This window comes from Bos taurus, chromosome 7 (genome assembly GCF_002263795.3).
Source record: "Bos taurus isolate L1 Dominette 01449 registration number 42190680 breed Hereford chromosome 7, ARS-UCD2.0, whole genome shotgun sequence".
Lineage (NCBI taxonomy): Eukaryota > Metazoa > Chordata > Mammalia > Artiodactyla > Bovidae > Bos > Bos taurus.
Window position 1 is genome coordinate 66,559,722 of NC_037334.1, and position 24,535 is coordinate 66,584,256.

The 24,535-nt window shown below is 39.8% G+C and overlaps 1 long non-coding RNA gene across 1 annotated transcript in view; it reads right to left on the bottom strand.

Annotated features, from left to right (window-relative positions):
- Positions 1 to 3,066: 3,066 nt before the first annotated feature.
- The window catches only part of LOC132345833 (uncharacterized), a 41,837-nt gene continuing 20,368 nt past the window's right edge, over positions 3,067 to 24,535 (bottom strand). The window contains exon 3 of the long non-coding RNA XR_009495415.1: positions 3,067 to 3,254. This is a non-coding gene — a long non-coding RNA (uncharacterized lncRNA). The remainder of the gene's footprint in view (positions 3,255 to 24,535) is intronic.

A 24,535-nucleotide genomic window follows, 5' to 3' on the forward strand; every position in this document is an offset into this window, starting at 1 on the left:
TTGAGTTTGAGTTTTAGCATAATAAAAATGAACTTCTCTTCTCTTGTGCTTTAGTGTTTACAAAAACATTTTTATACTCACCTGTTTATCTTGAGGTGTACAGAGCACGGTCTGCCACCTTCATTTGATAAAGACTCTGAGGTCCAAGAAAGTTAAGTTGTTGCCTATTATCATGTTTTTAAAATCCAGAACTATGGTCTCATATTTCACTTCTTTTTATATTTCTTAGCAAAATAAATGGAAAAGCATGAAAGAGTCATTGTTGGGCAATGAAGTAGTGAGTGGAAAAAAAAAAAAAAGCTGTAGTGATTTTTTGCAAGAGAAAAATATCCTTCTCTGATGATTGTTTATATATTAATCCACCAAATGTTTATTGAAGCACACTTAGTTGGCATGTGAAAAAAATCTGGTATCTCGAAAAAGTTCTACAGACAGTTTTAATTTGAATTCATAGTTTGGAACCAGAGGTCATGCCCTGATTGTAATGCCTAGTACCTTTCAATGCGCCTTGTGCTCATAAAGGAGGCAAATTTATTTTTCTTCTTTTTAAAAAATTGTTAATGTAAAATTTACATACAGTGAAATGCATAGAACTTAAGGGTATAATTTGAAGAGTTTTGACAAATTCACATATCATTTTCAAGATAGAATTTTTCCTTCCTACCATAGAATTCCTTCTTATCCCTTGCCAGTCAACACTCTTAAGGAGGCAACTTTAACACCCCCAAATAATACTTTTATGTTTTCTTCTTTTGGTTATTAATTTCTTTCTTTACCCAACAAGTAATTATTAAGTACCTATCATGTACTAGGCAGTGTATGAGAACATAAATGATGAACAAGCTAAATGTGGTTCCTGTCTATGTGGAGCACATAGTGCATCAGGGAGAGACACAATTAAGAAAGTGATAAATACAAAGTGGAGAGGGGCTCAAAGAGGGGAAAGTACAGGCTGCTGTGTATGTATCTATGTGGGGTCCAGTAAAGAAGTCACATTTAAACGAGACCCAAAATATGAGTAAGAATCAGCCAGGTGGAGAGGCTGGAGTGTGTGTTAAATAGAAAGAACAGAATAGAATAGTCAAAGGCCCAAGAATGAGAGAGAACATGATGGAGTAGAGGCCGTGACAGAGGCTCATTTAGAACAGGGGAGAAAGCTGGTGAGAGACGAAGCTGAAGGTACACAGTACAGAGGGCAGTTCATGAGGGCTTACCTGCAGGTCACAGGAGTCATTGAAAGGGATTAAACAACAGGAGGGAGCTAAGTTTTCCATCAAAACATAACCATTAGCTAGAACCAGGTAGCTGTCTTCCACACAGGAGCCAATGGTACATGAAGCCTGATTAGAGAAGCCAAAGTTAGAGGCTCAGACCCTCTCAGTCTAGGCAGGAATGAACAATTCAAGTCCTACCTGCCCTGCAGTTGGCAAAACAATTCAAGTCCTACCTCTGTAACACCACAGTCTTGTTTTCTGAGGCTCCTCTCCTTGAGTTCTGAGACCCGAGTGAAAAGGGCATTGCTGTCTGCACTCTTTTTCTGGCCATCAGCATTTTGATGAAAGTCACTTACAGGTCCTTAGCTTTGAATGAATCAGATTGAAGTCTTGACTAACCAGGCCCAGTCCTTCAAGGAGTAAGAGTGAATCATTTCTGCTAGATTCATGCATTACTCCTTGACTCTGAAAAAGGGCAAGATGCAATTTTCTGATAAAATTACACTTGATTGCAGATCATCACACTGCTGCCCATTGGACCCATTTCTCCCTTACTTACGCACCCTAAAGTTGTGTGTCGTCAGGAAGTAGTAGATAGCCAAGGGAAAGGGCAGGTTTACCTTTGATGCCTAAAGTCTCAGTTGAATAAGTTGAAGATCCTACATTACTTATGAATTGCAGGCATAACTCAGGCATAGGCTAAAGCTCTGGGGGTTCATAAGTGGCCTCCAGTTTCCATAAAATGAGACGGTCGGAATAAGGTTTTTAAGTTGGAGGTGTAATTTCAGTTTTCTGTGCTTTCATTTATTTTACTTCTTTTCCTTAGATCTTGAAAGACAAATACACGGGTAAGTGATGGACAGGACAATTTTTATTATCAACAATCTACTGAAGTGATATAAGCAAAGAGTCTTAGGGGAGGATTTAGAAGATCCTTAATTTTCACATGTTTGAAGATTTTCCTATTGTTTTTCTGTTATTGATTTCCAGTTTGATTCTATTTTGGTCAAAAAAATAGCCATGTGATTTAAATTCTCTTAAGTTTAAGACTTGTTTTGTGACTTAGGATGTGGTTTGTCTTGGAGAATATTCTATGAATGTATATTCTTGAAAAGAGGTATATTACATTGTTAGGAAGACTATTCTATTTAACATTTTTGTCAGTTAGATACAGACAAAATATGGTGTTGTTAAATTGTATATGCTTGCTGATTTTCTTGGGCTTCCCTGGTGGCTCAATGGTGAAATATTCACCTACAATGTAGGGGACACAGGTTTGATCCTGGGCTGGGAAGATCCCCTGAAGGAGGAAATGGTAACCCAATCCAGTATTCGTGCTGGGAAAATTCCATGAAGAGAGGGGCCTGGTGGGGTACAATGCATAGAGTTGCAAAGAGTCGCCTGTGACTGAGCATGCACACTAATTTTCTGTTTAATACTTCTGCTAATTGCTGAAGGTAAGGTATAGAAGTCTCCAAGAATAATTAAAATTTTGCCTATTTATCTTTTTAGCTCTATCAGTTTTTGCTTCAGTTTTTTTTTTTTTTTGCAACACTATTGTTTGTTATATCCATACTTAGCATTGCTATATATTCTTACTGGATCAACCTTTTAATCATTATGTAAATGTCCTCTCTGTCTCTTATAATTTTCTGAGCCCTGAGGTCTACATTGTCTTATACCAGTATAACCATTCCTGCATTTATATATTAAAAAAAAAAAAACCAGTATATGCACAATTTTTTGCAATAATAATTTGCATCTATCCTTTTCTCATCCTTTTGCTTTTAACCTGCTCATGTTATGTATGAAGTGAGTTTCTTATGGATAGCATAATTTGGTCATAATTTTTTATTCATTCACTTTTCATTGATACAGACAAATAAATCTCTGTCTTTTAATTAGTGTATTCAAACCATCTACAGTTACAGTGATTACTGATGTGTTAGGGCTCCCACTACTGTCTGTTTTCTCCTTCTTGTTCTTCTGTTTCTCTCTTCTTACTTTCCTGTAGATTACTTGAATGTAGTACTGGAAACTCTACCCAGAGAAATAGGCAAGAAAAAGAAAGAAAAGGCATGTAGACTGGAAAGGAAGAAATAATACATCTGCATATAATACAGATAACACAATTGTGATAACACTGAATATTGGCAGGGAGGAAGAGAAACTGGATTACTTACATATTGTTGATGGGAATGTAAAATGGTACCATTGCTCTAGAGAACAGTTTGGCAGTTCCCCTTAAAACTAAAAATTGACTTACTGTACGACTCCATGATTACAATTGTGAATATTTATCTCCAAGAAATTAAAACTATGTTTATAAAGAAATAGTACATGAATGTTCACAGCAGTTTTATTCAGTCCCAAACTGAAAACTACCCAAATGTCTTTAAATGAATAAATGATTAAACAAACTACATTTTATCTAATCACAAAATACTACTCAGAAATAAGAAGAAATGAACTATTAATAAATAGATACAGCAACTCAGTATGTCTTGGATAAACCTCAAGAAAATTGTGCTGAGTAAAAAAAGGCAATTACAAAAGGCTACATACTTTATGATTCCATTTATATAATATCCTTAAAAGAACACAATTGTAGATAAACAATTAGTGCTTTCCAGGAGTGAAGGATGGGAGGGCATACAGCTACAAAGGTGTAACACGATGGAGCTTTGGGATGATTTTGTCTTGATTGTAGTGTCAGTTACAGGAAGCTACACATGTGACAAAACTGCATAGACCCCCCCACCCCACACTAACAAGTTCATATATTTGATTAATGTCAACCACATAATTTTGGTATAGTACTATGCTATGCTATGCTATGCTAAGTCACTTCAGTCATGTCCGACTCTGCGACCCCAGAGACGGCAGCCCACCAGGCTCCTCCGTCCATGGGATTCTCAAGGCAAGAGTACTGGAGTGGGGTGCCATTGCCTTCTCCGATATAGTACTATAGTTACACAAAATGTTAACACTGGGGGAGCCTGGGTAAAATATGCACTGATGCTCCCTGAACGTTTCTTTGCAACCTCTTGTGAATCTATAATTACTTCAAACTAAGAAGTTAAAGAAGATATTTATTTATGAATATGTATTCACACACATGTATGTGAAAATCCACCAGTTTGTTTTGTTCTTCCCAGTTCATTATTCTTATCAGACCAATTGGGGTTACATATGGGTTCTAGAAGCTAAAATAAGGGGAGATTATCCCTTTCAGAGTGGTCATAGGTCCATTTTTAAGGATATGGCAAGCAGAGAGATCTTAACAAACTGAGGCAATAGCCTTGAGACAATTTATGGAAAGAGTGCAGTTTGGTGACTGTTCTGAAATACAAAAGTGCATTAAGGGGAAACTTAATGGACCCCACTCAGAGAGATTCTAATTTCAGTCTTTGTAGGGTATGTATCAGAAGCCTGCATTTTAAATAAACACAGGTAAACCTGAGGTTTGTGGTTCTTTGACCACACTTAGCCGCCCGCACTAAACCCCACATCCAAGGTCGTGTCTGGAGGCTGGGAGGAGCTACCCCACGCCTGAAGCCAGGGGCGGCAGCCGGGAGGACCTACCCCACCTCCAACAAGCGGTGGCTGCGCGGGCACAGGAGGGCCTAGAGGAGCTATTTCACGTTCAAGGTCAGAAGGGGCGGTGGTGAGGAGATACCCCTCATCCAAGGTAAGGAGCAGCAGCTGCACTTTGCTGGAGCAGCCGTGAAGAGATACCCCATGTCCAAGGTAAGAGAACCCCAAGTAACACAGTAGGTGTTGCAAGAGGGCATCAGAAGGCAGATACACTGAAACCATACTCACAGAAAACTAGTCAATCTAATCACACTAGGACCACAGCCTTATCTGACTCAATGAAACTAAGCCATGCCTGTGGGGCCACCCAAGACAGGCGAGTCATGGTGGAGAGGTCTGACAGAATGTGGTCCACTGGAGAAGGGAATGGCAAACCACTTCAGTATTCTTGCCTTGAGAACCCCATGAACAGTATGAAAAGACAGAATGATAGGATACTGAAAGAGAAACTCCCCAGGTCAGTAGGTGCCCAATATGCTACTGGAAATCAGTGGAGAAATAACTCCAGAAAGAATGAAGGGATGGAGCCAAAGCAAAAACAATACCCACTTGTGGATGTGACTGGTGATAGAAGCAAGGTCTAATGCTGTAAAGAGCAATATCACATAGGAATCTGGAATGTCAGGTCCATGAATCAACGCAAATTGGAAGTGGTCAAACAAGAGACGGCAAGGGTAAATGTCGACATTCTAGGAATCAGCGAACTCAAATGGACTGAAATGGGTGAATTTAACTCAGATGACCATTATATCTACTACTGTGGGCAGGAATCCCTCAGAAGACATGGAGTAGCCATCGTGGTCAATGAAAGAGTCTGAAATGCAGTACTTGGATGCAATCTCAAAAACGACAGAATGATCTCTGTTCATTTCCAAGGCAAACCATTCATTATCACAATAATCCAAGTCTATGCCCCAACCAGTAACGCTGAAGAAGCTGAAGTTGAACGGTTCTATGAAGACCTACAAGACCTTTTAGAACTAACACCCAAAAAAGATGTCCTTTTCATTATAGGGGACTGGAATGCAAAAGTAGGAAGTCAAGAAACACCTGGAGTAACAGGCAAATTTGGCCTTGGAATACAGAATGAAGCAGGGCAAAGACTAATAGAGTTTTGCCAAGAAAATGCACTGATCATAGCAAACACCCTCTTCCAACAACACAAGAGAAGACTATACACATGGATATCATCAGATGGTGAACACCAACATCAGATTGATTCTATTCTTTGCAGCCAAAGATGGAGAAGCTCTATACAGTCAGCAAAAACAAGACCAGGAGCTGACTGTGGCTCAGATCATGAACTCCTTATTGCCAAATTCAGACTTAAATTGAAGCAAGTAGGGAAAACCACTAGACCATTCAGCTATGACCTAAATCAAATCCCTTATGATTATACATGGAAGTGAGAAATAGATTTAAGGGACTAGATCTGATAGATAGAGTGCCTGATGAACTATGGACTGAGGTTCGTGACATAGTAGAGGAGACAGGGATCAAGACCATCCCCATGGAAAAGAAATGCAAAAAAGCAAAATAGCTGTCTGAGAGGCCTTACAAATAGCTGTGAAAAGAAGAGAAGCAAAAGGCAAAGGTGAAAAGGAAAGATAAGCATTTGAATGCAGAGTTCCAAAGAATAGCAAGAAGAGATAAGAAAGCCTTCCTCAGCGATCAATGCAAAGAAATAGAGGAAAACAACAGAATGGGAAAGACTAGGGATCTCTTCAAGAAAATTAGAGATACCAAGGGAACATTTCATGCAAAGATGGGCTCGATAAAGGACAGAAATGATATGGACCTAACGGAAGCAGAAGATATTAAGAAGAGGTGGCAAGAATACACAGAACTGTACAAAAAAGATCTTCATGACTCAGATAATCACAATGGTGTGATCACTGACCTAGAGCCAGACATCCTGGAATATGAAGTCAAGTGGGCCTTAGAAAGCATCACTACGAACAAAGCTAGTGGAGGTGACAGAATTCCAGTTGAGCTACTTCAAATCCTGAAAGATGATGCTGTGAAAGTGCTGCACTCAATATACCAGCAAATTTGGAAAACTCAGCAGTGGTCACAGGACTGGAAAAGGTCACTTTTCATTCCAATCCCAAAGAAAGGCAATGCCAAAGAATGTTCAAAGTAACACACAATTACACTCATCTCACACACTAGTAAAGTAATGCTCCAAATTCTCCAAGCCAGGCTTCAGCAATACGTAAACCATGAACTTCCAAATGTTCCAGCTGCTTTTAGAAAAGGCAGAGGAACCAGAGATCAAATTGCCAACATCCACTGGATCATGGAAAAAGCAAGAGAGTTTCAGAAAAACATCTATTTCTGCTTTATTGACTATGCCAAAGCCTTTGATTGGGTGGATCACAAGAAGCTGTGGAAAATTCTGAAAGAATGGGAATACCAGACCACCTGACCTGCCTCTTGAGAAATCTGCATGCAGGTCAGGAAGCAACAGTTAGAACTGGACATGGAACAACAGACTGGTTCCAAATAGGAAAAGGGTACGTCAAGGCTATATATTGTCACCCTGCTTATTTAACTTATATGCAGAGTACATCATGAGAAATCCTGGGTTGGAAGAAGCACAAGCTGGAATCAAGATTGCTGGGAGAAATATCAATAACCTCAGATATGCAGATGACACCACCCTTATGGCAGAAAGTGAGGAGGAACTAAAAAGCCTCTTGATGAAAGTGAAAGAGGAGAGTGAAAAAGTTGGCTTAAAACTCAGCATTCAGAAAACGAAGATCATGGCATCTGGTCCCATCATTTCATGGCAAATAGATGAGGAAACAGGTGAAATAGTGTCAGACTTTATTTTTTGGGGCTCCAAAATCTCTGCAGATGGTGACTGCAGCCATGAAATTAAAAGACGCTTACTCCTTGGAAGGAAATTATGACCAACCTAGACAGCATATTGAAAAGCAGAGACGTTACTTAGCCAACAAAGGTCCATCTAACCAAGGCTATGGTTTTCCAGTGGTCATGTATGGATGTGAGAGTTGGACTGTGAAGAAGGCTGAGCGCTGAAGAATTGATGCTTTTGAACTGTGGTGTTGGAGAAGACTCTTGAGAGTTCCTTGGACTACAAGGAGATCCAACCAGTCCATTCTGAAGGAGATCAGCCCTGGGATTTCTTTGGAAGGAATGATGCTAAAGCTGAAACTCCAGTACTTTGGCCACCTCATGCGAAGAGTTGACTCATTGGAAAAGACTCTGATGCTGGGAGGGATTGGGGGCAGGAGGAGAAGGGGACGACAGAGGATGAGATGGCTGGATGGCATCACTGACTCGATGGACATGAGTCTGAGTCAACTCCAGGAGTTAGTGATGGACAGGGAGGCCTGGTGTGCTGTGATTCATGGGGTCGCAAAGAGCTGGACACTACTGAGCTACTGAACTGAACTGAACTGACCACACTTAGAACCACATGGATGACTGGATTAAAATTCTATACTTGCCCTTATTTACTGAGTGAACTTCAGCAAATTACAAGTCTTATTTTCCTTATCTATAAAAGAAAAGCATTGTCCTCCTAGAATTAGAAAGGGCTGGTGCTTAGGAAATGATTGTGATGTCACTGTCATCAGCATCGTCATAATTGTTATGTCATTAACGATAGTTCCACTTGGTAGATCCCAGTGATGCCCTGTTTGTAGTGTTGCACAAAGATGCATCTCATGCTATTTAGTACCACCAGGGCTTTTGACTAATTGCATTTTATAGGAGCTTCCCTGGTGGTTCAGTGGTTAAGATTAGCCACCAGGGGCTTCCTGGTGGCTCAGTGTTAGAGTCCACCTGTCAGTGCAAAAGACACAAGTTTGATCCCTGATCTAGGAAGATCCCACATGGTGCAGAGCAACTAAGCCTGTGCACCAACTATTGAGCCTGTGCGCTAAAGCCTGGGAGCCAAAACTACTGAGACCACGTGCCACTACTGCTGAAGCCTGAGCACCCTGGAGCCAGTACTCCACAGCAAGAGAAGCCGCAGCAGTGAGAAGCCCACACACAAGTAAGAGTAGTCCCCACTCTTGGCAACTAGGGCTTTCTTTGACCTTGCCATTTTTATTGTTAATCATAAGGGCACTTAGAAGTCTTTGAGGGTTTAAGGTGATAGAATGACTTGATGAGATTTTCATTTTGGGTTTTTTAAATTCACTTCTTGGGGACTGTGTCCTTATGCTGTACTGAGATGTGAAAAGGCGAGGAATTCAATTGCTTCTCTGCTTTCCAAGAGTATTCTAGCAGGATCTTGAGGTGAAGTTCATCCCTGCTTCTTCTTGGTGCTGACATTCCAAGTTCAGAAAGCCTAACATAAATCCTGCCATTAACCTTTAGAAAAGTACCCCTTCTTCCCTCACTCCTTTATCTCCCTAGGATAGCTCCTGATGTACAGAGTTTCTACTTGATCCTTGCCACTGAGGGAAGAAATTCACAAATGTATTTCCCTTCAAATATGGGGAAGAAAAGGCTTGGGCCAATTTGTAAATAAGTGAACTTACTCTTCACTTGGTGTTACCTGAAATTGACCATGGGCCATATACTGTGCTCTCAGGGTGTTCTTTAGGGAAGCAGCTAACCCCCCACCCCCAAACTCCCTATCCAGTTCCTTACAGAGGTCATACTTGCAGCTCCTATTGTATATGACTAAATGGTATCCAGGGCCTAGAAGACACAATCATATATATCATTATACTCCTCTGGCATGCTGCTGTCTGATCTTTGCTCTATATCAGAGACGGTGGGTCTAAAACCCTGTGACTTCTGATAAAACAGGTGATGCATGTGAGAAGTCAGGAGGAACCATCATCCCAGTAAGTCAAGGGTGCCTTCTACACTAGGAATTATATCTTCTGGATACGGTAACCTATAGGTACTCCAAGGTGTGTCTAATTGGAAAACAGAACAACTATTGTCTAATTGGAAAATGGAACAACTATTAGGGAAAATATGGAAAAATACTATAGAAAGAAAAACAAAAAAATTTAAAGGTGTGAGTATAAATATGAATATTGTGGATTTTATTCCAAAAACATGAATACAAACTTGCTTGTATTAAACCAAGCTAAAGCATAATCCAGAGAAACCCAAATATTTCTTTGAAATATGTGACATCCAAACCACAAAGCAAACAATGCTGTTAAAGAAGGAAGGCAGAAGATGGCAGAGGATTATGTGGATGTGGAGTACATCTCTCTCCATGGGTACATTAGGAAAACACCTTTAGACACAGAAGTGCATGCAGAGCACCAGCTGAGAGAGAACAGGAGGACCTGACCAGTGGAAAAGAATGTATAGAACCATACAAAAGGAACTAGGGGGAAAACCCAGAATATTAGTAGGGTTGGACCAGCCCTTGGCAGGTGGGGGAACTGAGGCAGGGCAATTGTCTGAGTCAGAGGAGAAACATTTAAGGCTGAGAGTGAAACAGCTGATCTGTGGCAGCCTAAATGGAATGAGAATCAGACAGTCCTTGCCACAGCCATACATACCCCAGACAGGGACACAGGTCCCCTGGAAGGTGCAGCAGCTAGGAGCTGGAGTGTAGGGATTGTGGAGCAATCCCAGGGCAAGGGCTGCTGTTGACTGTGGAGAAATGTATCGAGGGGATATGAGGGAGGAAATTGTGGTGGTAAATGCCTGTGGAGGAAAGCCAGGCAGCCATGGAAGCAAGACATTACTACTGAGTCACGTGTAGAGGGTGGAGTCATCACCGTAGCTTCTCTCTCCATGCGCCAGTATCAGCAGCTGAACAGTAGAGAGGCTGGCCTATCAAATGCCTGACGCACCGAACTACAGAGTAGGACCCCACCAACGGTGCTCCTGTAAGTGCCTGATGCGCTGGTCTACAGAGTAGGACCGCAGTCAGGGGTCCCCTTCTATGTGTCTGATGCACCAAACAACAGAGAAGGACCCCAGGCAAGAGAGCCCTCCAAGTGCCTGAACAGGCAGAGCTACAGAGAAAGACTGGCCAAAGAGGCCTCCTGACTGCCAGCTACAAGAGGATCAAAAAAAGACTCTGATAGGGCCATAACTCCTGTGGTGGAGGCAGTCCATGTCCCTGCACACTTGGTACCACCATGGTCCCCACAAGCCAAGTAGCTGTGCCACCTTCACGCTCAACTCTCACTGGGGCAGAGCTGCCACAGGCAAAAAATGTCTTGTGTCTATGCCCACAGGGTCACTTTGGTCGTGTCCAACTCTTTGCAGTCCTGTAGATTGTGGCCTGCTAGGCTTATCTGTTGTGGGGGTGGGGCAGGATGGAGTTCTCCAGGCAAGAATACTGGAGCATATTGGTCAATACTGGTTGCCATACCCTTCTAGAGCGCTATATTTCCTGCTTCCCTAGCTGCCAACTCCCCTGAGTACCTGGTGCTGCCAGAACCCCTGCAACCCAAGCAGTTGCACCACCTCCACACCTGGCCCTCACAGGGGCAAGCCCAAGCCCTCCAGGGCAGCCTCAGGAGCAACCCCCAGTGGACAACCCACATGCAGAGGTGAAAGTAAAACCACAATTGAAAACCATGGGCAGTGTGGCTAAGGAAGAAGACCCAAAACCTTCCCACCAGTTGTATAAGCTGCAGATTAAATCCACATGATCAATTAGGCAGACTCTGGGTCTATGGAGTATAGAAAAGGACATTGAGAGCTACCACAAAAGAAAATGCACTAGTTCTCATAACTATGGACATTGGAGGCAAGAGCACAGGAGTAGGAGCGTATTAGAATCTGAGCTTAGAATCTGAGCTGCCCCCACAGCAGGTTCAGAGATCAGCACAGTGTTGGAGGGCATCCTAGGGAGGTGAGGTGGACTGTGACTCCCAGTGAGGGAAAGGACTCTGACAGCAGTGACTCAAGAAAAACATTTATTACTCTTATGTTTTGACTTGTTCTGTAGATTCTTTGGGATTCCTCCCCCACACAAACACCCAGCCCCTGCCTGTTGTAGTTGTCAATTTTATTGGCACTATGAAATCTAATTAAGCTTTTGAGCTTTATTTTTCTTTTTTTTTGCAGTCACAATTTTTTATTGTTGTTATAAACCTCTGCCTTTATGTTGGGCTTTTGCAGTTCTGTGGAGTTCCCCTTCTTATTTTTTTCAACTTTAATTTTTCAGACCTATTATTCTTTCTACATTTATTCCTTTGATTGCTTTTCCCTCTGTTCTTTTCCCTTGCAGTTAGTCTTTAATGTAGATAAATCTTCTTTATCTACCTCTATTTAACTTTGCATATCTATTCTTTCTTTCTTTTCTCTCTTTCCTTTCCTCTCAACATATTTGTTAGTTTTGTTTTCATTGCTTTATTCCGCACTTGGCACCTTGCTTTAGTTTTGTTTTCCAGTTTGTGCTTTATTTAGTTTTGTTGTTAACTGGTAGATATAATTTTGGGTTTCCTTTGTTTGCCGAGTCAATGTATTGTACTTTATTTTTGTTGAACTGTTTTGATTTTGCTTATGGGTGTATATGTGTATATTCAGTCACACTTTTTATTGTTGTCATAAACCTCTGCCTCTACGCTGGGCTTTTGCAGTTCTGTAGAGTTTTCTTTTTTTTCTTTCTTCTTCCTTTTTTTTCTTTCCTCTTTTTTATAATTTTTAATTTTTTAAATCTATTATATTTTTTCTACATTTATGCCTTTGTTTGCCTTAACTACTGTTCTCTTCCCTTTGCAGTTAACCTTTAATGTATATAAATCTTCAGCTATGTGTATTTAACTTTGCATAATTATTCTTTCTTTCCTTTCCTCTCAACATATTTGTTAGTTTTGTTTTCATTGCTTTATTCCCCACTTGGCACCTTGCTTTAGTTTTGTTTTCCAGTTTGTGCTTTAGTTAGCTTTGTTCTTAACTGGTAAATATAATTTTTGATTTCCTTTGTTCACCAGGTCAATATACTGTACTTTATTTTTGTTGGACTGTTTTGACTTTGCTTACGGGTGTATATGTATATGTGTATATTCCATTATTTTAGTTATTATTTGCCTGATTTTGTAATTGCCATTTGTCTGGGGTTCATCTTTGGTTTCTTATTTTTGAATATTTGTTTTAATCTCACTTAATGCCATAACAAACCACTTGTGGAATCTTCATTCCTGACCAGAGATCAAGCCCTGAGCCTTTGGAGTGGGAGTACTGACTCTAAGGGAATATCTTTCCTTTTCTCCTTTGCTTTTTGCTTCTCTTCTTTTCACAGCTATTTGTAAGGCCTACCCAGGCAGCCATTTTGCTTTTTGCATTTCTTTTCCATGGGGATGGTCTTGATTCCTGTCTCCTGTACAATGTCATGAACCTCTGTCCATAGTTCATCAGGCACCCTATCAGATCTAGTCCCTTGAATCTATTTCTCACTTCCACTGTGTAATCATAAGGGATTTGATTTAGGTCATACCTGAATGGTCTAGTTGTTTTCCCTACTTTCTTCAATTTAAGTCTGAATTTGGCAATAAGGAGTTCATGATCTGAGCCACAGTCAGCTCCTGGTCTTGTTTTTGCTGACTGTATAGAGCTTCTCTTTGGCTGCAAAGAATATAATCAATCTGATTTCGGTGTTGACCATCCAGTGATGTCCATCTGGTCCCATCACTTCATGGGAAATAGATGGGGAAACAGTGGAAATAGTGCAATACTTTATTTTTTGGAACTCCAAAATCACTGCAGATGGTGATTGCAGCCATGACATTAAAAGACACTTCTTGAAGGAGAGTTATGGCCAAACTAGATAGCATATTGAAAAGCAGAGACATTACTTTGCCAACAAAGGTCCATCTAGTCAAGGCTATGGTTTTTCCAGTAGTCATATATGGATGTGAGAGTTGGATTGTGAAGAAAGCCGAGTGCCAACGAATTGATGCTTTTGAACTGTGGTGTTGGAGAAGACTCTTGAGAGTCCCTTGGACTGCAAGGAGATCCAACCAGTCCATCCTAAAGAGATCAGTCCTGGGTGTTCATTGGAAGGACTGGTGTTGAAGCCGAAACTCCAATACTTTGGCCACCTCATGTAAAGAGTTGACTCATTTGAAAAGACCCTAATGCTGGGAAGGATTGAGGGCAGGAGAAGGGGAGGACAGAGGACGAGATGGTTGGATGGCATCACCGACTCGATGGACATGGGTTTGGGTGAACTCTGGGAATTGGTGATGGACAGGGAGGCCTGGCGTGCTGTGATTCATGGGGTCACAAAGAGTCAGACATGACTGAGAGACTGAACTGAACTGAACTGACTCCAAGACCCTAGACTACCAGAGAACTAACCCTAGGAAGTATCAGATAGTAAGAACTCACACAAAGGAAACCACCTGAATACAAGAGCCAGCATCACCCAACCACCAGTAGAACCCTGTGCAGGATGCCTCATCTAAACAACAAGCAAAACTAAATTTAAGCCCAATCATCAGCAGATAGGACTACCACCTCACTCAGCCTTGTCTATCAGAGGAAAAACAAACAGACAGACAACAAGAACAAAAAACTCAGCACACATCCCACCCTATATGAAGCTTACACAAACCAATGGACCAACCTTAGGAGGGCAGAAACCAACAGGAAGAAATAATTCAACCTTGAATTCTGGGTAAAGGAGACCTCAAACACAGTAAGTTAAAAAAAAATAATGAAAAGGCAGAGAAATACTATACAAATGAAAGAACAAACTAGAAACACAGAAGTACAAATAAATGAAGGGGGAAATAGGCAAACTGCCTGAAAAGAATTCAGAATAATGCTAGTAAAGATGATCAGAAACCTTGAAAACAAAATGGAGAAAATACAAGAATCAATTAACAAAGACCTGCTGCTGCTGCTAAGTCACTTCAGTCATGTCCGACTCTGTGCAACCCCATAGACGGCAGCCCACCAGGCTCCTCTGTCCATGGGATTCTCCAGGCAAGAACACTGGAGTGGGTTGCCATTTCCTCCTCCAAGGCATGAAAGTGAGAAGTGAAAGTGAAGTCACTCAGTCGTGTCCGACTCTTAGCGACCTCATGGACTGCAGCCTACCAGGCTCCTCCATCCATGGGATTTTCCAGGCAAGAGTACTGGAGTGGGGTGCCATTGCCTTCTCCAAACAAAGACCTAGAAGAATGAAAGAATAAACATGCAGAGACAACACAATTACTGAAATTAAAAATACTCTAGAAGGAATCAATAGCAGAATATCTGAAGCAAAAGAACGAATCAGTGAGCTGTAAGATAAAATGGTGGAAATAACTTCTGAAGAGCAGAATAAAGTAAAAAGAATGAAAAGAACTGAGGATAGTCTCAGAGACCTCTGGGAGGATATCAGATGCACCAACATTCGAATTATAGGGATCCCAGAAGAAGAAGAGAAAAAGAAAGGGTATGAGAAAATTTTTGAAGAGATTATAGATGATAATTTCCTCAACATGGAAAAGGAAATAATCAATCAAGTCTAAGAGGCACAAAGAGCCCCATACAGGATAAACCCAAGGAGAAACATGCCAAAACACATACTAATCAAGTTGCCGCTGCTGCTAAGTCGCTTCAGTCGTGTCCAACTCTGTGCAACCCCATAGATGGCAGCCCACCAGACTCCCCCGTCCCTGGGATTCTCCAGGCACAAACACTGGAGTGCGTTGCCATTTCCTTCTCCAGTGCCTGAAAGTGAAAAGTGAAAGTGAGGTCGCTCAGATGTGTCTGACTCTTAGCAAGCTAACAAAGATTAAACACAAAGAAAGAATATTAGAAGCAGGAAGGGAAAAGCAACAAATAACATATAAGGGAAACCCCATATGCTTAATAGCTGATCTTTCAGCAGAAACTCTGCATGCCAGAAAGGGATGGCAGGATGTATTTAAAGTACTGAAAGAGAAGAATCCACAACCAAGATTACTGTACCTGGTAAGGATCTCATTCAAAATTGATGGAGAAATAAACTTTTCAGACAAGCAAAAGTTAAGAGAATTCAGTACCACCAAACCGGCTTTATAACAAATGGACTTATATAGTCAAGAAATACAAGAGAAGAAAAAAGATCTACAAAATCAACTCCAAACAATTAAGAAAATGGCAATAGGAACATATATATCAATAATTGCTTTAAATGTAAATGGATTAAATGCTCCAACCAAAGACACAGACTGGCTGAATGGATAGAAAGACAAGACCTATATATATGCTTTCTATAAGAAACCCACTTCAGACCTCAAGACACATATAGACTGAAAGTGGGAGGATTGAAAAGTATATTCCTTGCAAATGGGAAGCAAAAGAAAGCTGGAGTAGCAATCCTCATATCAGATAAAATAGACCTTAAAGAATATTGCAAGAGATAAGGAAGGACACTACATAAATGCTCAAGGGGTCAATCCAAGAAGAAGACATAACAATTGTAAATATCTATGCACCCAATATAGGAGCACCTCAATACATAAGACAAACACTAACAGACATAAAAGGAGAAACAGACAGTAACACAATAATAGTATGAGACTTTAACACCCACTCACACCAATGGACATATCTTCAAAACAGAAAATTAATAAGGAAACACAAGTCTTAAATGATACATTAGATGAGCTGGATCTCACAAGACATTCCATCCAAATCCAGAAGAATACACTTTCTCAAGTGCACATGGAACATTTTTCAGGATAGACTACATCTTGGGTCACAAATCAAACCTCAGTAAATTTAAGAAAATTGAAATCATATCAAGCATTTTCTCTGACCACAATGCTATGAGACTAGATATCAATTACAAGAAAAACACTGTAAGAAACACAAACACATGGAGATTAAACAATATGCTTCTAAATAACCAACAGGTTACTGAAGAAATCAAAAGGGAAATAAAAAAATTTCTAGAAACAGATGACAATGAAAACATGAAAACTCAAAACTTATGGGATACAGCAAAAGCAGTTCTAAGAGGGAAGTTTATAGCAAGACAATCCTACCTCAAGAAATAAGAGAAACATCAAATAGACAACCTAACTTTATACCTAGAACAACTGGTAAAAGAAGAAAAAAAGCACAAAATTAGTAGAAGGAAAGAAATCATAAAGATCTGAGCAGAAATAAATGAAAAAGAAATTAAAGAAACAATAGTAAAGATTAATAAAACTAAAAACTGGTTCTTTGAGAAAATAAACAAAATTGCAAACCTTTAGCCAGACTAATCAAGAAAAAAAGAATAATCAAATCAATAAAATTGGAAATGAAAAAGGAGAGGTTACAACAGACAATGCAGAAATACCAAGGATTGTAAGAGATTATTATGAACAACTATATGGCAAGAAAATGAATAACCTGGAAGAAATGGACAGATTCTTAGAAAAGTTCAACCTTTCAAGACTGAACCAGGAAGAAATAGAAATTATGAACAACCCAATTACAAAGACTGATATTGAAGCTGTGATAAAAAATATCGCAGAAAACAAAAGCCCAGGACCAAATGGCTTCACAGGAAAATTCTATCAAACATTTAGAGAAGAGCTAATTCCTATTCTTCTAAAATTCTTTCAGAAAATTGCAGAGGAAGGAACACTTTCAAACTCATTCTATGAAGCCACCATCACCCTGATACCAAAACAGACAAAGACAACACAAAAAAAGAAAACTACAGGCCAATATCACTGATGAACATAGATGTAAAAATCCTCAACAAAATTTTGGCAAACAGAATTCAGCAACACATCAAAAAGCTCATTCCCCATGATCAAGTTGGGTTTATTCCGGGGATGCAAATATTCTTCAATAAACACAAATCAATCAATGTGATACACCATATTATTAAACTGACAATAAAAACAATATGATCATCTCAATAGATGCAGAAAAAGCCTTTGACAAAATTCAGCACCCATTTATGATTAAAACTCTTCAAAAAATGGGCATAGAAGGAACCTACCTCAACATAGTAAAGGCCATATATGATAAGCCTACGGCAAACATTATTCTCAATGGTGAAAAACTGAAAGCATTCCTCCTAAGATCAGGAGCAAGACAAGGTTGTCCACTTTCACCACTATTATTCAACATAGTTCTGGAAGTCCTAGCTACAGCAATCAGAGAAGAGAAAGTAATAAAAGTAATCCAGATCAGAAAAGAAGTAAAGCTCTCACTGTTTGCAGATGACATGGTATTATACATTAGTATCAGAAAATTACTAGAGCTAATCAGTGAATTTAGCAAAGTTGCAGGATACAAAATCAATACACAGAAGTCACTTGCATTTCTATGTACTAACAATGAAAAATCAGAAAGAGCAATTAAGGAATCAATCCCATTCACCATTGCAACAAAAAGAATTAAATATCTAGTAATGAACTTACCTAAGGAGACAAAAGAACTATACACAGAAAATTATAAGACACTGATGAAAGAAATCAAAGACAACATATACAGATGGAGAGATATTCCTTGTTCCTGGGTAGGAAGAATCAATATTGTGAAAATTACTATACTACCAAATGCAATCTACAGATTTAATGTGATACCTATCAATTTACCAATGGCATTTTTCACAGAACTAGAACAAAAATTTTCACAATTCATATGGAAACACAAAAGACTCCAAATGGCTCAAGCAGTCTTGAGAAAGAAGAATGGAGCTGGAGGAATCAACCTTCCTGACTTTAGAGTATACTACAAAGCTACAGTCATCAAGACAGTATGGTACTGGCACAAAAACAGAAATATAGACCAATGGAACAAGATAGAAAGCCCAGAAATAAACCCATGCACCTATGGGTACCTTATTTTTGACAAAGGAAGCAAGAATATACAATAGGGCAAAGACAGCCTCTTCAATAAGTGGTGCTGGGAAAACTGGTCAGATACATGTAAAAGAATGAAATTAGAACACTTCCTAACACCATATACAAAGATAAGCTCAAAATGGATTAAAGACCTAAATGTAAGACCAGAAACTATAAAACTCTTAGAGGAAAACATAGAACATTCAATGACATAAATCAAAGCAAGATCTTCTATGACCCACCTCCTAGAGTAATGGAAATAAAAACTAAAGTAAACTAGTGGGACCTGATTAAACTTAAAAGCTTTTGCACAGCAAAGGAAATTATGAACAAGGTGAAAAAACAGCCCTCAGAATGGGAGAAAATGAAACAACTGACAAAGGATTAATTTCCAAAATATACAAGCAGCTCATACAACTCAATACCAGAAAAACAAACAACCCAATCAACAAGTGGGGAAAAGACATAAACAGACATTTCTCCAAAGAAGACATATAGATGGCTAACAAACACATGAAAAGATGCTCAATATTGCTCATTATTAGAGAAGTGCAAATCAAAACTACAATAAGGTATCACCTTACACTGGACAGAATGGCCATCATCAAAAAGTCTACAAACAATAAATGCTGGAGAGGGTGTGGAGAGAAGGGAACACTCTTACACTGTTGGTGGAAATGTAAATTGATACAGCCACTATGGACGACAGTATGGAGATTCTTAAAAAATTAGAAATAAAACCACCATATGACCCGGCAATCCCACTCCTAGGGATATACCCTGAGGAAACCAAATTGAAAAGACACATGTATCCCATTGTCCATTGCAGCACTATTTGCAATAGCTAGAACATGGAAGCAACATAGACATCCATTGACAGATGAATGGATAAAGAAGTTGGGGTACATATACACAATGGAATATTACTCAGCCATAAAATGGAATGCATTTGAGTCAGTCCTAATGAGGTGGATGAACCTAGAACCTATTATACAAAGTGAAGTAAGTCATAAAGAGAAAGAGAAATATCATACTAATGCATATATAGGGCTCCCTTCTAGCTCAGTTGGCAAAGAATCTGCCTGCAGTGCAGGAGACCTGGGTTTGATCCCTGGGTTGGGAAGATCCCCTGGAGAAGGAAATGGCAACCTACTCCAGTATCCTTGCCTGGAAAATCTCATGGACAGAGGAGCCTGGTGGGCTGAAGTCCACGGGGTCGCAAAAAGTCAGGCATGACTGAGCGACTAACACTTACTTACTTACTAATGCATATATATGGAATCTAGAAAATGGTACTAAAGAATTAATTTACAGGGCAGCAGTGGAGAAACAGACATAGAGAAAGACTTATGGACACGGGGAGATGGGTGGAGAGGTTGAGATGTTTGGAAAGAGTAACGTGGAAACTTACATTACCATGTGTAAAATAGATAGCCAACGGGAATTTGCTGTATGGCTCAGGGAACTCAAATAGGCACTCTGTATCAACCTCGAGGGGTGGGATAGGGAGGGAAATGGGAGGGAGGTTCAAAAGGGATATATGTATATCTACGACTGATTCATGCTGAGGTTTGACAGAAAACAACAAAATTCTGTAAAGCAATTATCCTTCAATAAAAAATAAATTAATTAAAAAAAAAAGCAGAGGGTGAGAGGGAAGTGCAAGAGGGAGGGGATAGATGTATATATATAGCTGATTCATACTGTTGTGTAGCAAAAGCTCACACAATGTTGTAAAGCAATTATATTCCAATGAAAAAATAATTTAAAAAATTAAAGCAGATTATGTGCAGTGTTCAAAAATGAAAAAGAAGGAAGGCAAATCAACAAGAGATATGGGTCTCTGATAAAGTGTTCTCCGTGAGTCCAGCTTTATATGGCATTCCTTTTCTTTTTAGGGTGCCTACATTCATTTAGGACAGAAAACCAAAAATCCCACCTGGCTAGCTGTGTTCTCTCAGGGTACCCTTCATGTTTCTGATGACCAGTGGCCTTTTTAGCCTTTACCTGTACTGACAAGAACCTTCTGCCACCAGCTGGAAAGCCCCTCAGTTCAGTTCAGTTCAGTCGCTCAGTCATGTCCGATTATTTGCAACCCCATGAACTGCAGCACGCCAGGTCTCCCTGTCCATCACCAACTGCCAGAGTCTACCCAAACTCATGTCCATTGAGTTGGTGATGCCATCCAACCATCTCATCCTCTGTTGTCCACTTCTTGTGCCTTCAATCTTTCCCAGAATCAGGGTCTTTTCAAATGAGTCAGCTCTTTGCATCAGGTGGCCAAAATATTAGAGTTTCAGCTTCAACATCAGTCCTTCCAATGAACACCCAAACTGACCTGCTTTAGGATGGACTGGTTGGATCTCCTTTCAGTCCAAGGGACTCTCAAGAGTCTTCTCCAACACCACAGTTCAAAAGCATCAATTCTTCAACACTCAACTTTCTTTACAGTCCAACTCTCACATCTATACATGACTACTGGAAAAACCATAGCCTTGACTAGATGGACCTTTGTTGGCAAAGTAATGTCTCTGCTTTTTAATATGCTGTCTAGGTTGGTCATAAGTTTTCTTCCAAGGAGTAAGCATCTTTTAATTTCATGGCTGCAGTCACCATCTGCAGTGATTTTGGAGCCCCCAAAAATAAAGTCTGACACTGTTTTCACTGTTTCCCCATCTATTTCCCATGAAGTGATGGGACCAGATGCTATGATCTTAGTTTTCTGAATGTTGAGCTTTAAGCCAACTTTTTCACTCTCCTCTTTCACTTTAATCAAGAGGCTCTTTAGTTCTTCTTCACTTTAGCAGGAGGAAATGTGGCCACACTGGCTTATGCTGAGTTTCCAGGCTGAACTGTAGCGGCATATAAAACTCCTTAGAGAATGAGCTTGTGCCAGGGCAAGAGAGTTAGGTTCATCCTAGAGATTAGCACTTATTGTTCTTTGCTCAGATGGGTGAATCTGCCAGATTCCATACAAGGAGATAAAAGTGTTACCTCCATCAATCCATAAAATGGTGATAATTAATTTTATGTGTCAACTTGCCTGGGACAGTATTCAGATATTTGGTCAAACAGTATTCTGGATATTTCTGGGAAGGTTTTTTTTTTTTTTTTTTTTTTAATTGTTGTTTGTTTGGCTGAGTTGTTTTGAATGAGTTTAACATTTAGTGTGGTGGGGCTTGAATAAAATAGGTTACTGTCCATAATGTGGCTTTATCCAATCCAGTTGAAGGTTTTAATAGAATAATGACTGACCTTCTCCAATCAAGAAGGAATTCTGTCAGCAGAGCACTTTTGGACTTGAACTGCAACTCTTCCTTGAATTTCCAACCTGCTGACTTCCCTATCCGTCTGTGGATTCATTTGATAAGAATTCCTCAGGGGTAAACAGAGTCCTTGTGGTATGGCCCATGAGGTAAGGACACGAGCTTTGGAGACAGGTAGGCTGTTTTGATCCCAGTTCCACCATTTACTATGTGCATGATCTTACACAACTGAACATTTTTTAGTATTTTGTTTCATAAAAGATAGAGACAGTAATAGAACCTACTTATAGTCATTAAGAATATATCAGCACCAAGTGAGAAAATGCAACTCAGAAGGGCTGAAGGTAGTGCTCCTAATACTTTAATGGGCATGCAGATCATCTAGAAATCTTCTTGAAATGGAGATCCTGATTCAGTAGGTTTGAGGTCTAAGGGAAAATATAAAAGTGGAGAGGTTTTTTTTGCGGGGGGATAGGAGGGATGTCTGTGTACTTGGAAAGTGCAGGAGTAGAGCTTGCTTCAAGTACAGCTGGATCAAGTGTTTAAATAGCATTTTCAATAATTTGTCACTTGGATTTTTTGGCTGTGCTCACCTCTTTGTTGGTATTCCATGGTTCTAAAAACTCCAAAATTACAACTTACCAGCTCGAAAAGCACAGAGAAGATAGAGCATCTTCCGCAATAGTTCCAGAAAAGTCATTTCATTGGTTTGGCTTTATTTTCTTTCATTTAGATCATGGTTCACTTCTGAGTCAATCACAGTCATCAGGTGAACAGAGTACCTCAAGCCAGAGAGGCTGATCTTTGTTAGACTCCAAACTCTAATCCTGAGGAATTTGGCCGTCCCTGGCCAACATGACCCAGGCTTTGAAAAAAACATGTTGGATGTTTGAAGCCCTGACTTTGGATCTAGTCTTCACAGTGAGATATTTTGCTTATTAAGGAGTTCCCATTAATGAAGTATTTCTTGGGAGGTATCCAGAACTGTTTTTTTTTTTTTTTCCTAAGTGAAAGTTTTAATTAAGTTTAAATTAGACAATGTGACTATAAAATGGGAGAAATAAAATAGGACAAATAAAAGAAAACCTACAGAGGAAATTAAACTAAGAAAATGCATATTGGGCAGGATCATTTGGGTGATCTGGGATTAAATGACTCATCTTTGAGAAGGACCTTGGCTCCTTGCTTTAAGTAAATGACCTCTCCAATGAACTAAATGATATCCTAATGGCCTAAAAGCCTTAATATACCTTCCCAATTTAATCCCCACTGATTAGTAGGCCCTCCAAATATAATGCACTTTCTTACATACACACAGTAAATGACTAGAAGATGAAAATATAGAAAGAGTTATTAAATTTTAAACCAACATTAAGATTTATGTCATGAACTTTTGCTTTTTCACAATATGTTCCCTGACGGACTTCGTTTTAAAAACTATGAAACACTCCCAGCTTATTTCTCAAAGGCTTTTTCAAAAATATAAATGATTGGATAATGACCTAGGTCACCTGAGCATGTTGGGAAAGATCTTTGCTCAGATACAATTTCAGGGGACTTAGCTAAGGGAAGCTCATTATAGGTACCAATGATTACACTTTCGTGATTTTTCATCATGACCCCTAGCACCACACATCAGTCACTGTGAGTCAGAGTGAATTGCAAAAGCAAACACATTCACATTCATCAAGCAAGTGTATTTGTTTTCTGGACTTATGGAGAACAGTTCCTGAGTGCTAAGTCAACCATGATTTGTGCTGATTCAGAGAGAATGACTGGTCCACTTGGCAAAGCCAGTTTTATCCTCTCTTTTACCAATCACCCAGAAGACTGTTTGGCAACATTTATTTCCTTTGATGGGTTCATTCAGCTCTGGCAAAAGAAAATGCTTCTGTGTTGCCTGTGGTTGCAGTGTAGAACTCTGCTGCTGCTGCTGCTGCTGCTGCTAAGTTGCTTCAGTTGTGTCCGACTCTGTGTGACCCCATAGATGGCAGCCCACCAGGCTCCACTGTCCCTGGGATTCTCCAGGCAAGAACACTGGAATGGGTTGCCATTTCCTTCCCCAGTGCATGAAAGTGAAAAGGGAAAGTGAAGTAGCTCAGTTGTGTCCGACTCTTCATGACCCCATGGGCTGCAGCCTACCAGGCTCCTCCGCCCATGGGATTTTCCAGGCAAGAGTACTGGAGTGGGGTGCCATTGCCTTCTCTGTAGAACTCTGAGGGTGTGCAAATAATTCCAAATGCCCTTTGGAAGTAGCTGACTTAGGTGGATTGGTTTTAGATGTTAAAATGAACCCAAAGGTTACCTTGTCTTGGAGTTCAGTGAAAAGCATAAAACTTTAATTATTCCTCTAACATTCATTAATTTATTCAGCAAATATTTATTAATTACCTATTAAATGGTAGTCATTGGGCTTGTTACAGAGAATACTGTGCTAGGATAAAATTAGACATAATTTCTTTCCTCATGGAGCTTACTGTTTCATGAGAGTCAGATTAAGAAATACACAAATGAATCTGTGATTTCTAATTGTGATAGTGCAATGAGGCAAATGATTTGGACACTGGGCAGAAGATAAGAGAAACATAATATTGATGAGAGTGGAGTGGGGAAAACATATATATTTGGGCAAGAAGAAATTTCTCATGTCCTAAAGAAATATTAATTAATCCCTCTTCAATTCCATATTCAAGTGAAAAATGGCTTCAGGCAATGAAGGTACTTT